The sequence below is a fragment of the Falco punctatus genome (genome assembly GCF_963210335.1).
Source record: "Falco punctatus genome assembly, chromosome: 15".
In the NCBI taxonomy this organism is placed as follows: domain Eukaryota; kingdom Metazoa; phylum Chordata; class Aves; order Falconiformes; family Falconidae; genus Falco; species Falco punctatus.
The window spans coordinates 10,667,492-10,689,780 of NC_137595.1; the positions used below are offsets into that span (position 1 = coordinate 10,667,492).

Below are 22,289 nucleotides of genomic sequence, written 5' to 3' on the forward strand. Positions count from 1 at the left end.
CAAAACATTGTCCCTTGAAAAGACAGAATAAAATCCACTAGTGACAAAACTATTTGCATTGGTGCATTGCCAGGGTTGTTTTCTCCCTTCCCCTAGACCAGATGCTCAGCTCAGCGCCTCAGCCCATGAACCACACACTACCCCCAGCCCTGGGATCAGGGTGGGTGAAGGGGAGATGCTGCTCTGGAGCCAGGAAGGATGAGAGCAGCGTCAGCTCCCTGCTCCACCTCCAAAGCAATGCATGCTAAACTCAACTTGGGCATTTAAAAAGCAGAAAACATTAGAAAGAACACTACGCAAAGCAGAAGCATGATATAAACCTGAGTCCAACCTAGGAGACACTGACTGCAGCCAAAACATTTTCATTTAAAGTAACTGATGTTAACCCTATTGTATAATCCCAGTTATCTATTAAATTCTCCCAAAGAAAAAGTCTGACTCTGATTGCCTGGTAATAGTTAACACTGGTTGTGTCATTACAGTAACTTCAATTTTTTTTACATTAATAGTACACCATGGTTAGCAACTGTACTTTTTCCTGATTTTTACATTTCTTATTTATTAGATGATGAATTTTACCTGCAATTTGTGTCAAACTGCCTTTGCCTCAAAGCTGGAATTCAATTAACAATACAGGGGAAAAAAGTATTTTAATAGGTGCATTGGCTACAAAAGAAAACATCAAACATGACTTGCATTTAAATCAGTCATCATATGAAGAAAATTATCTCCATAATTAGTGACTTGAGGCAGTTGTTGGTGATCACAATACAAAGGGCTAGAAGAGACCTCACCTCACCTACACCTTTGCCTAAGAAAGGATTGTTGACAGCTGCTTTTCTGAGCTAAAACTGTTTGCAATTAAGCAGTTCCATGTGTTTATCCAGAGAATTTCCTGGATTGTAGCTTTCTCGTCTAAATGCTTAAATATTGGGTTTATGTAAATTTAAGCTATTATGGTGGGTTTAAATTGTAATATAGAAATGATGAGATATCGTTTTAATTCTGAAGGGGATTATTTCAAACCGAAATATCAGATCTAAGTTAAAAAGACCAGAAAACCCACAAAACCCCAAACCCAACCAAACAACAACAACAAAAAACAAAACCAAAAAACCCCCCCACAACACTTCATGTTCCCTGGAGACAGAGCTGATCTGAAGGAATCTATCAAGAATGAGCACAGGCAGATCCAAAAACTTAATCTTCAATGGCCCTGAAGCAGATGGGGCAAGAAACACAGTCCAGCACCCCCACACAACAAATTCAGAGAAGCAAAGGAGTCTTATCCAAAATAGGAGGCAGCACCTGGGTTGAGCAGGATGTCGGGCACATCTCAGCTCATCACCAGGCTCAAACATCCACTCCTTCGGTCTTTGTTCTTCACTGAATCCCACTGACCCACTTGTTAAAGTGGGAAAACTCTCCTCATGCTACTTGCCCTGGTGATTTTACCACAGTAGTTTTGCTCAGCATCACAAACGTGACCCATGCTGGTCTCAGGAGGGTGCAGGTGTTCAGCAAGGCTCATCCACACACACCAGGATGCCATCTTTCAGGCTTGCAGGGAAGCCCAGGAGAGAGCTGCTCGTGGCCCCATCCAGCAAAGCATCTCCCTCTGCTCAGGTCTGAGCACACGAACCACCCCACACACCTGCGGGCAGGCTCAACCCCACGCCCAACTGAACCCTGCGGCAAAGGCCGTCTGCGAGCCCAGCTCCCTGGTGCTATGGCCATAGCGCAGGCAGCTGCAGTCCTGCAAGGTTTGGCTTAAGCTTCGAGCTTCAATTCAAACAGAAATTAATTCAGGGAAGCCCTTAAAGATCCCTTTTGGCTTTAGGATCTCTTAAAGCAAGCGTAAATCACTAGTGTTTTGTCCTGACGCCAGGCTTTATACTTACTTTATGTTACCACGAACGACTGCCAAAAGGGAAGAGCGAAGAGCTCGGGTCCATTAGCCATGCTTTATTTTTTCATGATCTTCCCAGAAGTCATTGCCCACATTGTTCTGATGCATCTTTGCAGTCCTCATCCAAGCCACTGAAAACCCTTTACTACAGCTCTAGGATATCTGCAGCTTTTAAACCTGGCCCACAGCAGTACAGCAGCAAAAAGAGCCGAACCTCCAAACACTATCGCTGGCAAGAACACATTCCATGTCAGCTTGCTTTTTTTCTTCCCAGAATGACAGGCACTGTCCAAGCTGCAGACACCACTTCTGAATATATGCAAAATGAAGGAAGCGGCATTTCTATCAGCAGGAAACATTTGGGTCAAATTTAAGACAACTCTTTAGGACTGATGAAGTGTGCTTACCCTAAGTGTTCATAGTCACAAGTCTAATTTTTCCCACCACCTAAAAGTTACTGAGCCATTTCTACTAAAAAGGCCATGCTTATACCTGTCTTTTTGGGGGAGACTCAACAAAATAATTGGTTGAGTGCTCACAGAGGGGTGAAGACACACACACAGGCCTTTGTTACAGCACTGCCTTTGAAAAAACACTTATTTAATGTTTAAAGACTATGAGGCTACGCTTTGCACTGTTAGTTTTAAGACCTAGCCTACCTAAGACAGGAAAAGTGCAGCTTATTTCATTTAGTTGTCTTTCAAAATAGTCTCAAAGAAAGTTCTTTAGGAACACTAAGCAATAACAAACAATGATAGCTTAAAATTGTTTTTATAAAACAATTACAAAAAATAATAAAAACATAATATCTTGGCTTTTGATGTTGAGGGATTCTTTGTGGGTTTTCCCATTTATTAGTCTTTTTTTCAGATTAGAACATTATTTTTATAATTACCGTTGTGAAATAAGTATCTCATTAGGGTTTTCCCCTTTAATACAGGGTTCCAATGTAAATCATTGAAAACTAGGAAGCATTAAAACTTCAGTTTCTTCTGGGAAATAGTTACTGCAAGGTCAGTCCCAAAGGATAATATTTAAAACTCATGGAAAGTTTCTTGTGGGGGCAGCCAAAACACTGCAGTCCCTCACGACCTGTGCCACAGGACTAAGAGCTGAGCAGCTGCAACCTCCAGCAAAGTTTTGAGCATTACCAGTTTGGGAATTAAAACCTTTCCTAAATTCATTATGGCCAAGACTTAAGAGTGAGAGCAAAACAGGCATCTCTTTTCCTGAAATGTGCCGTTACCTCCCAATATGACTTGCTCATATAAAACTCTGCTTCCTATGTTTTAAGATTCCCAAAATCCTTTTACGTGAATTGCATGTAATTGTGATAAACACAACAAAAAAGCACCACAGAACTAATTTACCTTTCCCAATCATTTTCTAATGAAAAATTTTGCAGGCACATAGCATCAGCTCCACAGCATGGGCCACTCATTTTGTTTGAACAGCCTCAGTCCAGCACTTTGAAACGTCACCACCGCAGTCCCCATGCCTGCATTCAGTCCAGAACACGGTGTTTATTTAAAGGTTTTGCACAATTTCAGAAAGCTGCACAATGTTGCAAAGATAAGCCATCCTGCAGAGGAAACAGAGCCAGGGAAAGGGCAGGCATTGGGGTGCACTTGATGTTCCACAAGACATCTACAGTGGCATAACAAATGCTGCTGGCTTGGGAGGTTTCTTGGTGCAAAAAAGGAATTAAAAGCAGCCTTAAGAGCCATAGGATGTAGGAGCTGCCCAACGCTTCAATTTTACATCTGGATTTACTGATGTTATAAATGTCCACATCAATATGAGTCGCACAAAACTCATATTCTGTAATCAAACAACCAAGTGGAAATTTCAATTTTCATAATATTCGAAGCAGGGGGGAGGAGGTTATTCCCCATGGCTCAGAACCAGCAACTGAAAATAATATGATCCTAAAATGAATAAAACTTACAGAAGTAGTTAAAAGGACCATTAAAAATTCCTCACTGTAAAGGTGCTGACTCATGGTTTTTTGAGTGTGTGCCAAGACTGCACTGCTCAGAAAACAGATGAACTCCTTAAAAAGATCTTTCATAACTCTTCTGAAAATAATTTTTATTTCAATTTACTCTCTGCAATTCCCACTATGGACAACTGGGAATCACACATCCAACGCTACACTGCTTTATGACGAAGCTGGTCCTACCTAATGCCTGATCAGAATCCCTAATGGACATCAATTATTGTACACGGAGGTGAATTAAACATGAAGATTATTTATTTCCATAATACATTTTAAATATGTATTTACTTCTATGTGATGAAACTTTTATTGTTTTTGTTTGGGAGATGAAAGGGACAGGATGCCTAGTGTTAAAATGAATTTTCTAATTGGACTTTAATGAACCTTGTCAAGCCTCTTGATGTAGCTTTCTCACATTTAAAGATCACTTAAACCCTATCTAAAGAATGAGCCTGCATTAGGATTTAAAGGTCTCCCTTTTAGTGGTGGTGCTGTGCATGCTGAGTCTTAACTTCAGAGGCAAAATATCTTTCTTTTAAAAATTAAGAAGAATCAACATATTAGACAAATGGAATGGCTTTATATTATTTTAGATAAAGTAATTTATTTACATTATTTCATTTGTGAAGGAAAACACTTAGGGGAAAAAAAAAAACAACCAACCTATCAAAATATTGCCCATTCTTAGCAGATGAAAAGCAATAGCAAATTCTACATTCCAGAAGTATTTTTTCCCCTGAAATTTCCCCTTGCAAAAAGATGGTTGTTTTGGCTTTTCAAAAAGAGATCACATTTCGACTAGTCTACTGTGAACAAGGTTATGGCAAATACCTTAAAACTGGTAGTACATTTATGCTATTCACAATGTCAGGAATGGAGTTACGGGAATTTTTATTTTTTGTGTGTGTGTAAACATTACTATAGCAAAGAAATATTTTGTGTGGTTCAAGTACAAAACAGCTTCAGACTACACTGAAAGTTTGCATATGCCAGTGTCGGTGAAGGTGAAGAGGACAGTGTGGGTGTGCTTCTTTCATCTGTGCTCTTCTGGATTTGGTCTCTCCTCTGGGCTGCAACGGGTCCCTAAGTACTGCAGCGGCACTCCCATAATAGTCCCAGATACTCTTAACAACAAGGCAGATGTGGTTTCCTATTTTCACAGGCCTTTTGGAAACGTTTTCTTCCTCTTAATGTCAACCTTTTCCTCTTCTATATATCTCTTCCTTTTGCCTCAAGGAGGCTTTTATAGCCACCGTGCCTCACGTTACAGATCTAAAATGCCAGACCAAGCTAGAATATTGCAATGGATTATTCCCATCAGTCCCATATTACAGACTCAGGAATTCAGTTTGTTATTGTCAGTAGCCCCAAAATTAATGAACATAGTTTATGAGCAATGCTCAGTTCAATTTCATTACCTTACACCAAACCTGAGACAGGGAAAACCACAGCTTCAATCCAGAAAACAGTGTACTATGCATCAATTTAAGGAGCACTCCTAATCGGAGGTTGGGGCAACCACTTGCTCTCATGGCTCTGTGGTATCAAACGCTTCTTTCATTCAAAAGACCTTTTCAGTTATGTCGTATTCCTAGTCTTGTAACAAAAGGCCCCCCAAAGAAATATAAAATCCTCATTTAATTACATCCCTGGCCCTAAAAGCCCTTTGCTGCTTTGTAGGAATAAAAATTTCCTCAATGTTAAATAGGAAAATCGTTCCAAAGGAAAAATAATGGCAAGGATAAAACTTTATTCATGAAGAAAACTAGAACTTCATTTAGTGTTTTAAAGACTTCATTAACAAAATCCTCTGTGGGTACCTACAAATGTTAAATTAAGATCAAGACCTTAAACAGTTTGTTAGACAAATGAGCACATCAAAGCATTTCAAAAAGGAAGAACCTGAGACTTGAAAAGCTGTCAGAGAGCAGAAGTGAGAAGAAATAAAGGCTAATGAAGTAGCTGCAATGCCTGAAGAAATGTCTAGAATAGGTTTGCCTGTACATTATCATCCTCTGACCTTAAGAGGACTAAAAATGAGGCTGAATTCACTTCATGAGGCTGAACTGACTTCATAACATTTTATATTTTATTACACAGAGGTGCAAGATTGCTATAAAAGTCTATTCTTCCTTTTTTCATCTCCTCTTCGCTCTATACCTGAAAGACCTCTTTGTTGTTATTTCAAAATTATTTGTTACACTGGAAAATAGAGGAGAAAATACTACATACATTCCCATAAACCTGATGAAAAGATGTTGTAGTCCTGGCACAATCCCTGGGCCAGCTCCAGCTGCTCACCACAGCCCCTGCACCTCTGCGTTTGTGGATAGACCCACACAGGGGGGTGGTCTCTCCCAATGTTGTCCTCTTTAAAGCAACCAGTAGCCTATAACCGCCTACATATATCTATATACGTATACCCCAATGGCCATGTAGCTAGGTGTAGAGATCAGTCAGAATGGCCTTCAGATCCTTTGTTAGCAATGGAGCAGACCAGGGCAATTAGGCTTCAGGTAGATGCACAGCCGTGCCATGCTGTATCCCAGGGGAGATCCTTCTCCTCTGCTGACCACAGCACAGGCCAAGGTCTCTTGCCTTCACTAGCTAAATCAGACCCCTTGAAGGATGAGGCAGGAAGAAAATAGCCCGCTTACTATGAGTAATCCAATGTAATTTCATGTAAATAAATCTCTATAAATACCCAGAACACATAAATCAAACTTTTCTTCATCTGTAACCTAAGGCTCAAAAAACAGTACAACACCCGCATGGTACGAGGTCTTCACACTTCAGACATCAGCTGTGGCAAACTAGTACCTACTCTGGCATACAGCATGATACAGCTCTGGACATGCGCCTCTCATCACCAGCAAAGGCAGATGTATGAAGTCATCCATCAAAAAATGTCTATTTGTTGTTGACAGTAAAGAATGTTTTGGAAGAAGGAAGCCAAGTTAGCGACTGACCCCAACTCTAAAACAGCAGAACCTGCATGGGCTGCCTAGCCATCCTTGTATCTCTGTCAACTCATAAACAAATGGGTATAAGCTGTTGTAAGAGTTCCCTTAAGATTTCAAAATACTATTTTTCTGTATCCATCCTGATTTATAATGAATGTCCCTTTTTATCTTGCATAACACATGCTGAGTTGGTGGTCTTCATGCTAATTCTTTCAGAGCAGCAAGGTTTGAACCCCACAGGGAAAAGACTAAATCTCCTGTGAGTGTTGGCATCAGCCCCTCTGACTCACCACGGTCTAGTCTCCTTCCTCTCTCGGGGTATTCACTGCTGTGTTAGCCCCCAACACAACCTGGATTTTAAATGTGCTTGCTGTAAGAATATTGGGAGACGATGTTTTAGTTGCTTGGTTTATTGAGTGTAACGCTTTCAAAAATATCATAGTTTTTGATGCATGAATATTTGAGAACCTTGCTCTTAAGATACAAGCTAAAATGAACTGAACAATACATTTCATTTAGCACAGACCATTTGGGAATGCTACTGGAGATGCATATAAAAGTGCCTATTTCTAAACACACGTATTGTATCATGTCTGAGTGCAATAGTGGATGCACTGCTCTTGGGAAATTGCCGTGGTCAGTACCACGAGCTCCTGTGTCCCAGTTTGCAGGCTCAGTGCCACCACCCCAATTTCCTTGCTGGGTTGGATTTCTCAGCCTCTGGCCCAAGAAAGGAAAGTCCCTGCACCCCAGAAGACAAGTCTTCATAGCCCAAATACAGTTCTTCAGGCCCTGGAACCTCAGCACAGAGGAGCAGTGAAGGTGGTGTTCACTTTATAAGTCCATTTGATGTGGGAAAATATTGTACAGGATGAAAACAACCCCTTTACCACCGACAAGAATTCACCATCATATAGTTCTGTGTGGCAGCTGCCCAGCCACCTTCCTACTGCCATCTCCCACTACAAGGGTTTGACCAAGACTCGCCTGTTTTCAGGGTCATGATGATTGTTCAGATACCCCTAAACTCATCTTCCCTCCAAAGGAGCAGAGGAGAGGCTCCCAATTACCATAAAGTGTAAATTTTACCTTAATGCTTGGTAGAGCATAAAGCAAACAAACGCTATCAGAAGCAAAAATATAATCACAGACCAGTGCTGTTGCCAGTTAGAAATTACATGATAAGCTGCCTGCAAGCTCATTACCACCCAGCTTCCAAAATAAATTAGAAATTTTCAAAACCAGAAAGATGAATAATCAAGGAAATTCTATAATGTGATTTACTGAGGAAATAACATTATAAAACAATCTTTGCTGCTGCTGCTGCAGATCAGCTTTAGCCACAGAATTTATTAACCACTGATAAACATCAATCATGTTTGTCCTCCTCAAGCAAAGCAAACCTCTTTGTGCTCGCCCTATGCCCCTTGGCTGGCTCACTAACGTGCTTAACACTAGGGATGAGAAGAATAATGGGATTCAAAATACAGTATTGTTTCTAAACCTTAATAAGAGGAAAGTCACCAAATACAAACCTGGGTAATTACTTCTACTCAGAAGAAAGCTACTCAGGCCATTCCTCAGTTTAAAGCACTCTGAGGGGGGAAAAAAAAAATTACACCAGGGCTTGTTTTTATAATTGGGCTGTTTTGTGAATGCATGACTAAATAAACCTCTGCAAACAAGAAAAAGAGGATCCATGCTGGATGCATGCAGCTATCGCTCATTACTTTCAGATGTGTTTCACTGTATTTTTACCAATAACTCAGTCTTTAATATAAAATTACACCTTTCACTGGTAGTCCCAGAAAGCTTTTCAGTTATACAAAAATTATACTTAGTTTGCAAAGTATCACTGAACTTAATATCGAAGAAATATCTCTGACAGTATCCTGAGTAAAAAAAGTCTTAGTAAGAAGTACTAGATAGCAGTAAATTACTTGTTTACAAAATATGTGATATTGCAGTTGATGAGAAGTAATAGGTGAGTAAACCTTGTTGAGAAAAGGCACAGGAACGTTCCCTTGTCTATTTATTGAAGTTGGAATGATATCAATAAATAATTTTGAATATTGCCTTTGGGGGCAAACCTCCATAACTAGGTAATAGCTGTGATCACTTCCCAAAGGAGTAAAGTTCTTTGCCTGATCACACGCACCTCAGGGGAGAACGATCCCAACGCAGCACTTATTTGAGAGCGATCGAGGCGTCCTGGCTGCGGGTCACTGACACACAAACTGCCGGTGTGCAGGTGAGGTGAGGCACAGCAAAAACCGCAGTCTCAGATTCCCATACCTCAGAACAAGGTGGTACTGGAACAAATCTGGTTGTATAAAGCACACGGCAGGGGTGATCATGTTGTTCTGTGCTTACAGAGCATTTATCCCTAACTGCTAGACATTATTACAAAAGTTGGCTTTACTGTTAGGAGATGTACAGCAGCAGTGGAAGACTTTGTTTTAAATGCTGTGACATTTAACCAGTTTCCAGGTATTGCTCCACAACTGACTGTTACCTAGAGGATCAGTGGATTTATTTGTTAAAAAGACAGCTGTGCACAGGGACACTCCAGAGTCAGCATGTTCTGCAGGGTCTCAGAGTTTCTTCACAGTCACACAACTTCAAATAATCCCATTTCGCCCTGCTGCCCAGCACTGCCAGAGCTGCAGCTGGGAAGTTTCTGGTGGTACTTCACAAGCAAGCAAGGGCCATCTTCAGCTGCATAGTTCTGGCACCTGGTCTCTTTGGGAGAAAGTTCTCCTCTCATTTTCCCCTTTCAGCCTTTCTGCTTTACTCCTTTGACCATTCTTCTCTTTTCCCAGCCTTTCCTATCCTACCCAGCAAGATGAATCAGATGCCCTACTGGATGCATCTCACAATGCACCCCAAAACCAGCTGAGCTCACTATTTGCCTATCTCAGGAAATTCTCAGCTGTCCCAGAGCCTCTAAACGAGCTCTGACTTTGACCACCTCTTGGATGCTACTACAGGGCTCATGCTCAAGGCGCTCTGATCTCTGAGGGTGTCCCATCTGGCCTCCTTGGTTTGGCTGGTTGGTTCAAACCACAGCCACCACCAGACATGCAAGAGTTGCCAAGTGGCTTGGGATCAAAAAGCCCCAAAGACTGTTTATAGCATTAGCAGCTACTGCCAAGAAGTTGAGTGACAACGCCCACATATTTATAGCTTAATGAAGAAATAGATCCTCTCAGCAAACTGGAGCCGGCAGGAACTTCACAGAACATGTCAAGTTCCACTGATGGAGGTGGGTCACATACAGATGAAGCGATACAGCAAATAGCTGCAAAATGTATGTGAGGGCCCCCATACACCCACATCTGAAATTTCACCCTGCATATGAAAGTAGTTTATAATCTCCCACAATGCCCAAAGGAAGTCAAAAAGCATGGAAACATGGTTTATTTTAAACCACACCCAACCAAAGCAGCTCTCACAGAAGGGAAACTTTTCAGGTTTTTAAACAAATCTGCTCAAGTATTTGCACTATTTTCAGGACCCTGTGTGTGCATGGTGGAAAATTAAATCATTTCCAAAGTCGCTTTGCATGGCACTGTATGTACACCGGAGCAGTTCAGATGACTTCACACAATCTGCTCTTTGGTGTTCTGCAGTGGCTTTTGTCTCTGCTACTTATTTGACAGGCTGGCACATGAATGCCACACCCTTGATCTCAGAATTCATTCCATTCCTACCTCCTTACTACTATTTGCCCTACTGCGGTTTCTTTTACCAGCACACTGTCAGTTACACAGCTGCACTCAACAGCTCAGAAGACGAAGAACATTTGAGTTACAGGAGGGGAGGGCAAATGCCTCTCACTCAGACTCCCTCTCAAGCTGTGCAAGTTTTGCCATTGATTTCTATGGCACCAAAGCAACTTCCTCGCAGCCACACCAGATCCCAAGATCTTTCTGTACTTGGAGAGACAACACCAGTCCATTCCTGCTATTTACTTGCTTGTGCTTTTCAAAACGAAGGGCTGTGCTCCAAGGCAGGTACGTTGCAGCTAGGAAGCCTGCATTATGAGTGATTTAATCTTGACATTTTCTCAGGCCCAGTATTTAGAAATCAGTCATTAAGTTCTCCAGTGTATTACTGCTTGATAGTGCCATTACTTCTACATACACAGACAGTTTTTAAAGTTCCATTGATGTAATAGGACAAGCCAAAATTTCTTGCTACACCTACTGAAACAATGAGATTCAGCGTACCAGTTTGGTAAGACTGAGAGCGTTTGCACGTGCATAGTGCTGTGCACCCGGAGCCGCCTGCTAGCACTTCGCTGTCCCTGCCAGGGAAAGCACAGCCTTTTTGCAGTTGCATGTGCTGAAGGCTGAAACTATTTTTAACAATCAGTGCTGCTGTGTTAGATGTTACAGCATCAAACACGTAATAGCAAATCTTAGACACAAATGCAATGATTTTTCAGCTGACCACCCATACTATCACCATAATTTTCAATGCACGTTAGGCTCAAGAAGGGCATCAGCTGCAGGTTTATATGAGGAAAGGGCAACGGCGTTTTCATCCACCCCTCAGCGCTACCCAGGGAAGCTTTATCAGCTTCCACGGCTGTAACCCAGTTCCTGCTGTGCAGACTTTTCCTCCTTGTTGAGATCAGGCCTGTGCTAACAGACCTTCTGGACCCAAGACCAGCTGCAGTCTTCTAAAACTTTTGTATAGCCCTTCCAAGGGTTTTCCTACAAAGGGATCTGAACCAGCCAGTCTCAAAATCCTCTGCAAGCAATGGAGATTTATTTCTCAGTTACAGGGAAGGAAACAAAGCACAGCAAAAAAAATTAAACATCCTGCTTGGCCTCACACAGTGCCAGTCTCAGAGGTGGGGAGACAACCCTGATCACAGCTTTCAGCCTTGATAGCCAGAACTTGCTCAGTCCTACACAGTTGGGACAAACTGCAAGGGGATACAGCTTCATCTCAACCAAGATGCCATACATCACAACCCGCAAATACATCTATAAATAATGAAATGACCATGGTGATGACCTAATTGAAATGCCTTGCAGGAGTCCAGCTGTTACAGGCTCACCATCCCCCATTAAATTGGGTGCCAGCTGACTAGGTGACTTCTGATTATTAGGTCTACAAGGGAGATTATCTTTATATGGTCAAATCTACTTTATTTCCATGCAGCAAAAATGTCACAAATGTGTTCTGAACACTTGCCAGGATGCAGAGCTACAGAAAGTTGTACCTCTTCAGACAAAATGTAGCGCAGGCTTCAAAGAGAACATTTCCCAAGCCGCTCAGATTTCTTACAAATTACACAATGATGCATCTTTATAAGGGTAATAGTCAAAGTGCTTTTCTGCTAGAAAAAAAGCTTCCAATTGCTGTCAAATATACATATGCTTATAAAAACACATAAGGATAATCTAGGGAAAATGCTAACAAAGTAATTTCTTCTATGAATCAAAAAAGAGGACAAAAGTCCCAGCTTTTCATTTTACTCTAGCTTATGCATAGCCTTTTTAGTGCCAAAGTGTTTTACCTAACACCCCCTTCTCTCTCACACCAACCTGGCTCTTGGGCACCAGCTTCACAATTGAAGGTGAAAAGTCTGGAATGAAGAATGAAACTTCTCTCTGGGGGCAGCAAGCTGATGCTAGGGCTGGAAAGAAGGAAATACAAGTCTTTCTGGGCTATAAGGGCTACAACCTCACTAGCCTTGGTTTTCTCCCATCGGCAGTGGGAGCCCTCAGCATAGCCTCTTCCAGCCACGTCCACACATGACAATTCAATTAACAATTTGTGCCTCACATGGGCCTCAACCAGGTCAGCAGCTTAGTTCATAAGGTGTACAATTTGCCTCAACTAGTCCTAAGGCAGTAAAATGACACTTACTTAGGCAGCTTCCCAGTTAAGCTGCTACTTAATAATCAAATCCCACCTGTGATATTTTGATGTTGGTGTAAAATCATATTCAGTAACTTCCATAGCTGGGTAAGGTAAGGAAATATTAATTATACAAAATAGATATGAAAACATAAAGGGGATGAAACTCTCCAGCCTTGGACATAACACAGAATTCAACTGGATTAGGCCTTGAGAGAGCTCATCTGATCTTCCCCTGCTTGAAGCAGGGGGTTGGACCAGAGACTTCCAGAGGTCCTGTCCAACCTAAACTATTTTATGAGTTTATGACTCCAAGAGCTTGGATTTTGCTGACTCCGGGTTTAAATCCAAGTATGCCACAAATTCCCCTGGGATTGAGTTTCCCACACCATGTAACAAAGCAGAGTTTTCCTATCATCCATCCCCAGCATTCACTGCCTTCCTTTCCTCACTGCAAAGCTAGCTTTCATGCCAGCCTGGATAGTCTGACTGCACTACCTGCTTCCTACCCTGGAGCTCAGGAGTGGGAGAGTTAAGATGTCCCAGTATCCCAGGTTTATGAATCACCAGATCTTTGAGCAAGGAATGTCCAGCAGCTGCAATTTCCCAATAACTCTATCACCAGACAAAAATAAAAATGACATCACTTCAAACATTCTTTTTTCCAAAGTTGTAAAGAAAAAAAAAAAAAAAGAGACAACAATATTGACACAGAACACATATATAAAAAATCCTCCTCCAGTGCTAAAGCAACTAGCTCACAGACCTAGCTCTCTGGTTAAGACTGGTTACCACTATTGAGGTAAACAGGGTTTCTTTGTTAAGTTGCCAATGCTCTCAGCTTAAGCGTGGAACATCTCTTGCTGGTTTAGCAGGGCTTCCTCAGCCCCTGTGCCTGGTACTGCATTGCCCACCCTGCTACTGCACACAACCTGCCTGTCTGCCTTCCTGCACAGGTATTGACATAGTGCTTGCTAATTAGCACATTCTCTGCTTCAAATTGCTTGTTTCTGATGCAGCCTTTCAAAGGCAACAGATAAAATTAATGCAACACGTAAAAAATAGTAAATGTATGATCACCTCATTAGACTCTTTGCTAACATGTTTCCGTAAGTGTGGCATAAAACTTGATGATGATCTAGTGAAACTGATAAGTGGAGATCTTGTGTGACTAGTGCCTCCCTGTCCCCACCTTGGCTATATAGACTCTTCCTGGGAACCCCTGACACGTGGCACTGAAGCCACAGCAGCTTAACACCCTGCAGCCCACCAGAGGCTGAGTAATGGTAGTTGTGTGAATGCATTATTTTGGCCTGCAGTAAAGAGAAAAGAGAGTTACAGCTGCATTTAAAAAACAGCAGTGTTTACCAGAGGCTAAAGGCTCATATAACATCACCACAGCTCAGGTAATGCATGGTGAACTGTAAAACTAATCACAAACCTAAAACCTTATCCATGTACATTGTAACAATGATACCCATCCGTCCAAAATCCCCTGGAATCACTGCAAACTCACTCTCTCTGCATTCAGTGCCTTATGTTTCCTGCTACTGCCACATTATTTACTTTGATTAATGATCACTTTGTGTACTATTAGCTGAGCAAGCAAAGTGTGATTTCCAAGCATCTGAAATAAGACCAGGGAGCTATTAAATCCTATAGCACAATCAAATGGCTTTGCAGCTCCCTACCCTCTTCTTTCCAGCTCCTTTTTAACCAGCTCTGAACGACAGGATAAATTTCCTAAGAACCTTCCAAAGATCCTATCTTACTATTGAAACAAACAATAGTATTTAGAGCTCCACTCAGTTGTTATGAACACCTTTCCCTAGCTTTTGAATTTATCCCAGACTACAAAGTTAGCAGCACTGGAGAAGTTAGCAAAAATGCATATAAAGTTTACTGTACAGCACACCATAGATCAATTGTTACTTATTGCTTGGAGACTTAATAATAATAATGGGCTAAATGTTCCCACAGTACCAAGAGGAAATGGCCTAAAAAAAGTAGAAAACGCTAACACTACCACACATATCTATTTGAAAGTCAGAGACATAGGGGTTTGGTGCAAATGATTCACAAAACCTTCCTGGACAGAGCCCCACGGTCCTGGTGATAACACGGTAAGAGTCTTAAAGAGCTGAGCTGAAGCAAAGACTCTCAGTGAGCTTGTCTTCCCCTCTCAGCTACTTTCAATACAATCCACAACAATTATTCCCTTCCTCTTCCCCCAAAGTAAAAAGTAGTGGAAAGCATCTTTATGTAGAAGAGTTTTAATCAGAAGGTTTTTGAAGAAGAAGAAGGAAAAAAAAGAGAATGCTTTTAAGAATATTTCTCCCCAAAACCACTAGATCACATAATGCAACAGATATTTATGAAATGCGTCAGACAGATCAGCAATCAGGTCATTTACTGAGGAAAAAATAATAACGTGACAAAAACTCTGTCTTTAGTCAGAACCAGGATTAGACCCGCAATCATCCTTGGCTACAGTCTGAGCCATTTTCTTCCCCCACGCACTAGATAACTTTGCTCACTGAAGCTTTCTCATGGTGTTGGAGCTTTAGGCAAGTTCCCCAACTATTTCTCACTAAAACATTTACAGATATAGAAGGCTAACTGTCCCTTCTCCACAGAAGAAAGAAAAGTTTCCACTCCAAAGAGCAGAGTTCAAACTTTTTCAACCTCTGTCAAGGAAATCTGCCAAAATCACGCTGCAGATCTCAGCAGCTTGCTGGCTTCTGCAGCATATGAAGTGCTACAGGAAAGAAAACAAACCAAACAAACCAATCTGCAGAAGTTTTAGTGGTAATCTGAAACCCAGGAACCTAGCTCCAGATACATCAAGATCTGATCTTATATCTAACCCACACTGCAGGGATCTGTTTCACAGAGCAGACCTCTAGCAGCTCTCACTACCCCCCGCACCGCCCACCTTTCCCTGCACATTCAGAGCCCTTCAGACAGTCACAGAAAAGAGGTAGCCAAGAATTGTCCACAGATTAACGTAGCTGCAGGTAAATGAAGAACCACCCGCTTCACATGCATCACTGGGTTTCTGCTACGATGCAGAGCCAAGGTGCTCACAATAAATTGTCATGTCTCCATACTTTGCTGCCATTTCTGGAGCCTGAAAGGCCAGGGCTGCAAGCAGGTGCCTTCCAAAGCCACCTTTGAGAGGGAAACTGATGCTGCAGCTTTGATTTATAACTACTTTGAATCAGCTTTAAAAGTCTCTCTATAAAAAAACCAATCTGGCATTTTGGAGATGGAACTCAGCTTTTAAGATATTAGTATGATTTGTGAAGGACTAGCACTATGCAGAGCCTACAGACACGCGCTTTGTTCAGAACTGCTAAACCTGTGCTATAGATTTGCAGAAGAGGTCTAGTGTGCATTTATAGAATGGGCTGGAAAAAAAAAATATCACAGTTTGGCTAAAAATAACCCTACAAGAAAACCTGTCAGAATGCATGGGATCAGAAATCTTTCATTTTTTAGAAAGCCAGCATTTTTTTAGGGTGAAAAACTCTCAAAGTCCTATTTTAAGCTTCAAGATAAAGCAAGCCTTGGAAATAAATATCGTCCTTTGATTCACAAGGGAAGTATTCCCCTTTTATCCCCCTGTAATTCGCAAAGAGGAAAGGATTTAGAATATTTTCTTCTAAAATCGCACTCACTTGGTTATCTAGATCAGAGGTCTGCCTACAGAAGTGATAATGAAACTGCAGAACTATTTCAGTACAATCTTGGCTCCAATAAATTACGTGGCTACTTTAAATAGATGTTATGCATCAAGCTGCAGTTCTCAATCATATTTTAGCATAACAATATATTCCTAGAATATGTTATCACTAGTTATGTATTAAACATGCAGTTTAAATTAATATATGAAAAAAACCTACTGCAAGACTTGGTTATTCTTGTACAAAGTGCAGAAGATGAAGTACCTAGAAAGCAACGTGCTGATAAGAAAGTTGAGGAGAGGGGACTTTGTGCTCATTTGTTCATTTTGAGTTTGGGTTTGATCTGTTTGGCTTTTGCACCCCCTGAGTGCCGTCATGTGTGTATTGTTGCAGGAGTTTTTCCTATCTGAGGCAGAACTCTGCCCCTTGGGAAAACGATGGGTGTTGGTGCCCCCAGTTCTTCACCTTGCAAACAGGAGCGGTTTTAAAAAGGGAACTATTGTTGGTGTTCCTTCTTTTCCAAAAATATACTATGTGAAATTCTAGAGACAAGAAGCAACTTTTCATGGACAAGATCAAATCTAAACAACTGTCTTTAAACCACACTCTGAAAATCTTAAAGATTAAGATGGCAGAACAGTTCAAGGTGTGAAAGCCTGCAAGCAAACTAGAAGTATGAACAGGACAGAACTGACAACTAACAATTTCCAAATACAAAAATAGACAATAAAAAGCTAAAAAGCATTCATTGAAATAAGAAGAGGTGGTTTTGGTGAGTTTCACAACTCGTCATGCATCACAGAGGTGATATTCACATCCAAAGAGTACAGAGGGTGGGGGCTGGGGGCGGTATTTTGTTTTGGGAATTGTCATACTTCTTTGGCAGAAGTCACTATACAGGGCTTGAAGCTTTGATGTTTCTGCTTGAAATAAAGGCTTCAGTACTGCTTTCTTTCCTCACACAACAGTCTTACGAAATCTATAGTGGCCTTTTCTTCACCTCTTTTACATTACATACATTCATGGTCAGTTTATGACTCTGAAGAAGTCATGTAAACATGCTAAAAACAGTAACTTACGACACATTGAGAGCTTTTGTAAAATAAGTTGTTCAAATCTAAACACCAGAGGAAATCTAAGGTCATGTAGGTTTGAGCAGGAATCAGCACTGAATATTTTGTTATTTAATCCAGTTTTTTTCTTCTTGTAAAATAGGTAGGAGTAGCACAAAAACCTGTCAAATTCGGAATTGCTTATTAATTTCTTAGCAAAACATTTCATAGGACTGCATTTGCAAACCTTAGGTGGAAATATGCAGCATTCAAACTTTTAGGCATGCGTTCCTGTCATGATTTACTGAGGAGCTGTAATACCAATGCAAACATTAACAATCAGCACAATATACCACCCCTTCCCAACAATAATCAAATATATATGCTGAATTGCACATTCACAAAAATATGAATATTTGAAATTAAGTTGGTTTAACATAACTGTTCCAAAAAAATACTCATGTATCCCTAGGCAGAAAATTTCAAAATAGATTTTCCTTTAATATTTCAAACTCAATTGCAGTACTTTAGACATGCAAACACACCTAATGCTTCTTATGTATTTATTGTATTTAACTTACTGGATGTCCGTTAGAAATACAACACAGTGGAGAGGAAACAATCCAGGAGGTTCCTGAAGTGGGTGGCAGAGACCTTCCTGCCACAGCGGGTCAGGGAGCCAGCCGGGGAGATGCTCCACTGGGGCAGCTGCTTACAGAACGGGAAGGACTGGGTGATATGGTGGCCAGAGGACATCTCGGGCATAGTGATCAGAAAATGATAAGAGGTTTCAGTTCTCAGAGAAGTAAGGAGAGGGCTCAGCAGAACCGCTGCCTTGGACTCGCGGAGGGCCAGCTTTGGCCGGTTTAAGAGCCTGGTCAACAAAGTCCCCTGGGAGACAGTGCTGGAGGGCCAAGGGGACCGGGCAGGCGGGACATTCCTCAAGAAGGAAGCCTCAGAGGTGCAGGATCAGGCTGTCCACGTGTGCCAAAAGACAAGCCGGCAGGGCAGAAGGCCGGCCTGGCTGAACAGAGAGCTTTGGCTGGAACCCAGGGAAAAAAGGAGATGGTACCACCTTTGGAAGAAGGGACAGGCAGCTCTGGAGGACTACAAGGATGCTGTGAGGTTGTGCAGGGCAAATATTAGAGGGACAAGAGCCCAGCTGGAGCTCAGGCTGGACACTGCCATAAAAGATAATAAAACATATTTTTACAAACACATTAGAAACCAAAGGAGGGCCAGGGATAACCTGCATCCTTCACCACATGCTGGGGGAACACTGCCACGCAGGATGAGGAAAAGGCTGAGGTACTTAATGCTTTCTTTGCCTCTGTCTTTAACAGCAAGACCAGTGACCCCCAGGCTGCCCAGCCTCCCCAGCTGGAAGACCGGGATGAGGAGCAGAATGAAGTCCCCACAGTCCAGGAGGAAACGGTCAGGGACCTGCTGCTCCACAGAGACGTGCACAAGGATGTGGGGTCAGATGGGATCCACTCGAGGGGGCTGAACAGGAGCCAGTGGTGTGCCCGGGTGGCCACGGGGGCCAGCAGCAGCCTGGCTGGTGTCAGGAACAGTGTGGCCAGCAGGGCCAGGGCAGTGCCCGTCCCCCTGTGCTGGGCCCTGGTGCGGCCGCCCCTCGAATCCTGTGTTCAGCTTTGGGCCCCTCACTGCCAGGGGGACGTGGAGGGGCTGGAGCGTGCCCAGAGCCGGGCAGGGGCTGGGGACTGATGGGGGGAGGCTGAGGGGACTGGGAGGGCTGGTCTGGAGAGGAGGAGGCTCAGGGGGGCCCTGACCGCTCTCTGCAGCTCCCTGGCAGGGGCTGTAGGCAGGGGGGTCGGTCTGTTCCCCCAGGTAACGAGCGACAGGACAAGGGGAAACAGCCTCGAGTTGCACCAGGGGAGGGTTAGATTGGGTAGGAGGAAAAATGTCTTCACTGAAAGGGGTGTCAAGCACTGGAACAGGCTGCCCAGGGAGGTGGTGGTGTCACCATCCCTGGAGGTATTCAAAAAACGTGTAGGTGTGGCACTTAGGGACATGGTTTAGTGATGGCCTTGGCAGTGCTGGGTTAGTGGTTGGGCTTGATGATCTCAAAGGTCTTTTCCAACCTAAATGATTTTACAATTGTACATTTCTATGATTTTCAATATACATATCAAAAGCCTATGCTTGCTGAGTGGTAAGAGATTAATAAAGAGTTTTCAAAACAAGTAGATTATAATTACCATGCTGCTGATTTGCTTAGTCTAGTAAAAGTTAGTGGAAAAAAGCCACTGCTCTGCTAAAAGGATTTCAGCCTGGAGAACACTGGACAATTTAGTTTTGCTCAGCTTCTCAGGGCTCCTGCTGACAGCTCCAACAGGGCTCATCCACTGCCTCCGGATGGGGAAACATGGGCATCCCTCGCCTGCGGGACCTGCACAGCCAGCAGCTAAGGAAATCCTGCTCCAGCTTTTAACTGGAAAGCCCAGATTTTTACCAGGCCATCAGGTGTGAGGGTGGGATTGATACGACCAACTGCAGAGTCTTTTAAAATTGATCGGGGAAAAGACAAATGGGCAAGAGACACTCCTGGCTCCTTAACAGTATCAGAAAATTTGTGCTCGACACATCCCCTTTCCCCTCTGCTGATGTTCCCTAAACTGTCTTTGTGTCAGTGGCAGAGTCACTGGATACATCTTATTCAAGAAGGTCTACAGACTGGGGTTTCTTAAATAAGCTTTTCTAAGTAATGCCAAATCACATAAGTTTTTTAAAAATATAGTTCAGCCTTATTCAAACCAAAACCCAACAGGAAGAAAGAAAACAGCCAGGGGAACAAAAGAAACCTTCAATAAACAAAACCCAAACCTAAAAAAAACATAGCCCACAATCCTGCTTTTTGGCTTACCTTTCAATTTACCAAGATAAATTCATAGTTGACCCACATCTAAGTGATACCAGTAATTTTAAGAGGTGCTTTTTTGCATAAGCAGTAATTTGAGAGGCACTTGGGACTCAAAATGCATTTCCTGGACTCTGTTCACTCTATATCTAAATATTTAGCTTTGTACACATCACTGGTCCTCGCCCCAAATGTAAGCGCATTTGAATAGTCAGAAATATTGTTCCCGACCTCTATGTAACCATGTAGTTGGCTACCTCAGCAGGATCACGTTTACTTGATGTGAATTGTCGATTCTATTGGGGAAATGACCATCATGGCTACATGAAAACAAATATTTTGAACACATAGAAACACAATCATCTTCTGTCTCCAATCTCCAAGTGAGTACTCGATGCTGGTGAATTGCACGGATTCTGGCTCAGAGCTTTGCTCCAGCATGCTAACCTGCACTTTGTAGGTTAAACAATACTATACATATAGAACTAAGTCCATGAAGTCATCCACAGTTACACATATGTGTAAATGTTAACCCTGAAAACTTATTTTCAAGCTTGTAAATAGCCCTATAATTACAATACTTTTGATCAGGTTTCAGAAAAAGTCATCAGTCCATTTTTGTTCACTGAAACAACAAAATGTAATTTCTCTGCCAAAAATATTGATTACTTTTTCTATATCCCTTGTCACAGTGCTAGTCATAAAGAAGCCCCTGAACTTCATGTCAGAGGAACTCTAGAATACATTCATTTTGTCCCCAAAGAAGAAACAAACAAACAAACAAAAAGACAGACTAGAAAATAAACTTTCTGCTCTTTTACCAAGCAGTAACTGAATCAGAACTCCAGGCCTTCATCACTTTCTGTTGTGCTCCAAAGTATTTCATCTTGCCCAGGGCATTTCCATCTCCCCACGGCACAGTGCTGTGACATGCATTGCACTTGGGGACCCGAGCATGGAGGGCATCCTGCTGCAGACTCCCCATCCCACAGAATAAAAAGTAATTTGACATTACTTAGTGCTTCCTTCTGCTCTGACTCGCTACAATGTGGGTTTAGAAGGGTGGCTGATAAAGCATTAATACATGTATCTTTTATGCAAACAAACAGCAAACTTGCTTTTTCCTGCACTGGAGTTAAATTCAATGCGATCATAAGAGTATGTTAACATAGTAAAATCTTTGATGAATAATTCAGGCTCTTAAGAGTGAAACACTGAAGGAGATGTTTTCAGATGACTGTGTTGACAGGCTCTGATGTCCAATATGTTCAACGCAATGGAGAATGAGTTGGAAAGCCCATGAATGTCACTTTTCTAGTTCATTTACTTCTTATTATTAATAAACAGCATCATGTATTCATTTTAAATTCCCTGCTGGAAAGACTGGAACGTTCATGCTAGAAATGAAAAGTGCATCACAATGACGTCAATACCCAGATACAGGAATGAGTCAGTCTTGTGCTTCTGACCAAGACAGCACTGAGAGGAGTTAAAACAGAAAAAAACCCACTATGACCACACTATTTACAATAAGGAGAAGTCACATGTGAGTTATGCCACTGGTGACAAGTTCAGGTCAGTAAGGGACACGCTTCTTCTGATGCCTTTAGGCACATGTTGCCAGTCTGCAAACAGGTTAACTAACTTCTGTGTGTGTTTTCATGCAGCCTTTTATCTCTCCCAGGCTAAGATTTCATGAAGTCAAAAGCAGTTTGCCTGGATAGAAAAGATTTTAAGTGTTGGCTCACTGACTCTGGTTTTGCAAACACAGATGAGGTGAATGCATCACAAACATGAGCAGCAAAGCATTAGAGTTAAGCTTCTTTATGTCAAACAAACCATTGAAAGTCTCTCTCTCTCTTCCCCCCAAGATGCTGGATAGTCAAGCTCATCAAATCACAGTCACAATTATAAATGATTTG

General features: G+C 42.1%; 1 protein-coding gene across 23 annotated transcripts in view; it reads right to left on the minus strand.

Moving 5' to 3' along the window:
• HTR2C (5-hydroxytryptamine receptor 2C) overlaps positions 1-22,289 on the minus strand; it is a 284,555-nt gene that overhangs the window by 115,116 nt on the left and 147,150 nt on the right. Inside the window, exon 1 of one of the 23 annotated variants that reach the window (XM_080365981.1) lies at positions 1,902-3,263. The exons of the other annotated variants lie outside the window; for them this stretch is intronic. The gene's annotated coding sequence lies outside the window, so the exon portion shown is untranslated. Of the gene's footprint in view, positions 1-1,901; positions 3,264-22,289 lie in introns of those variants that run through there. 23 annotated transcript variants of the gene reach the window in all.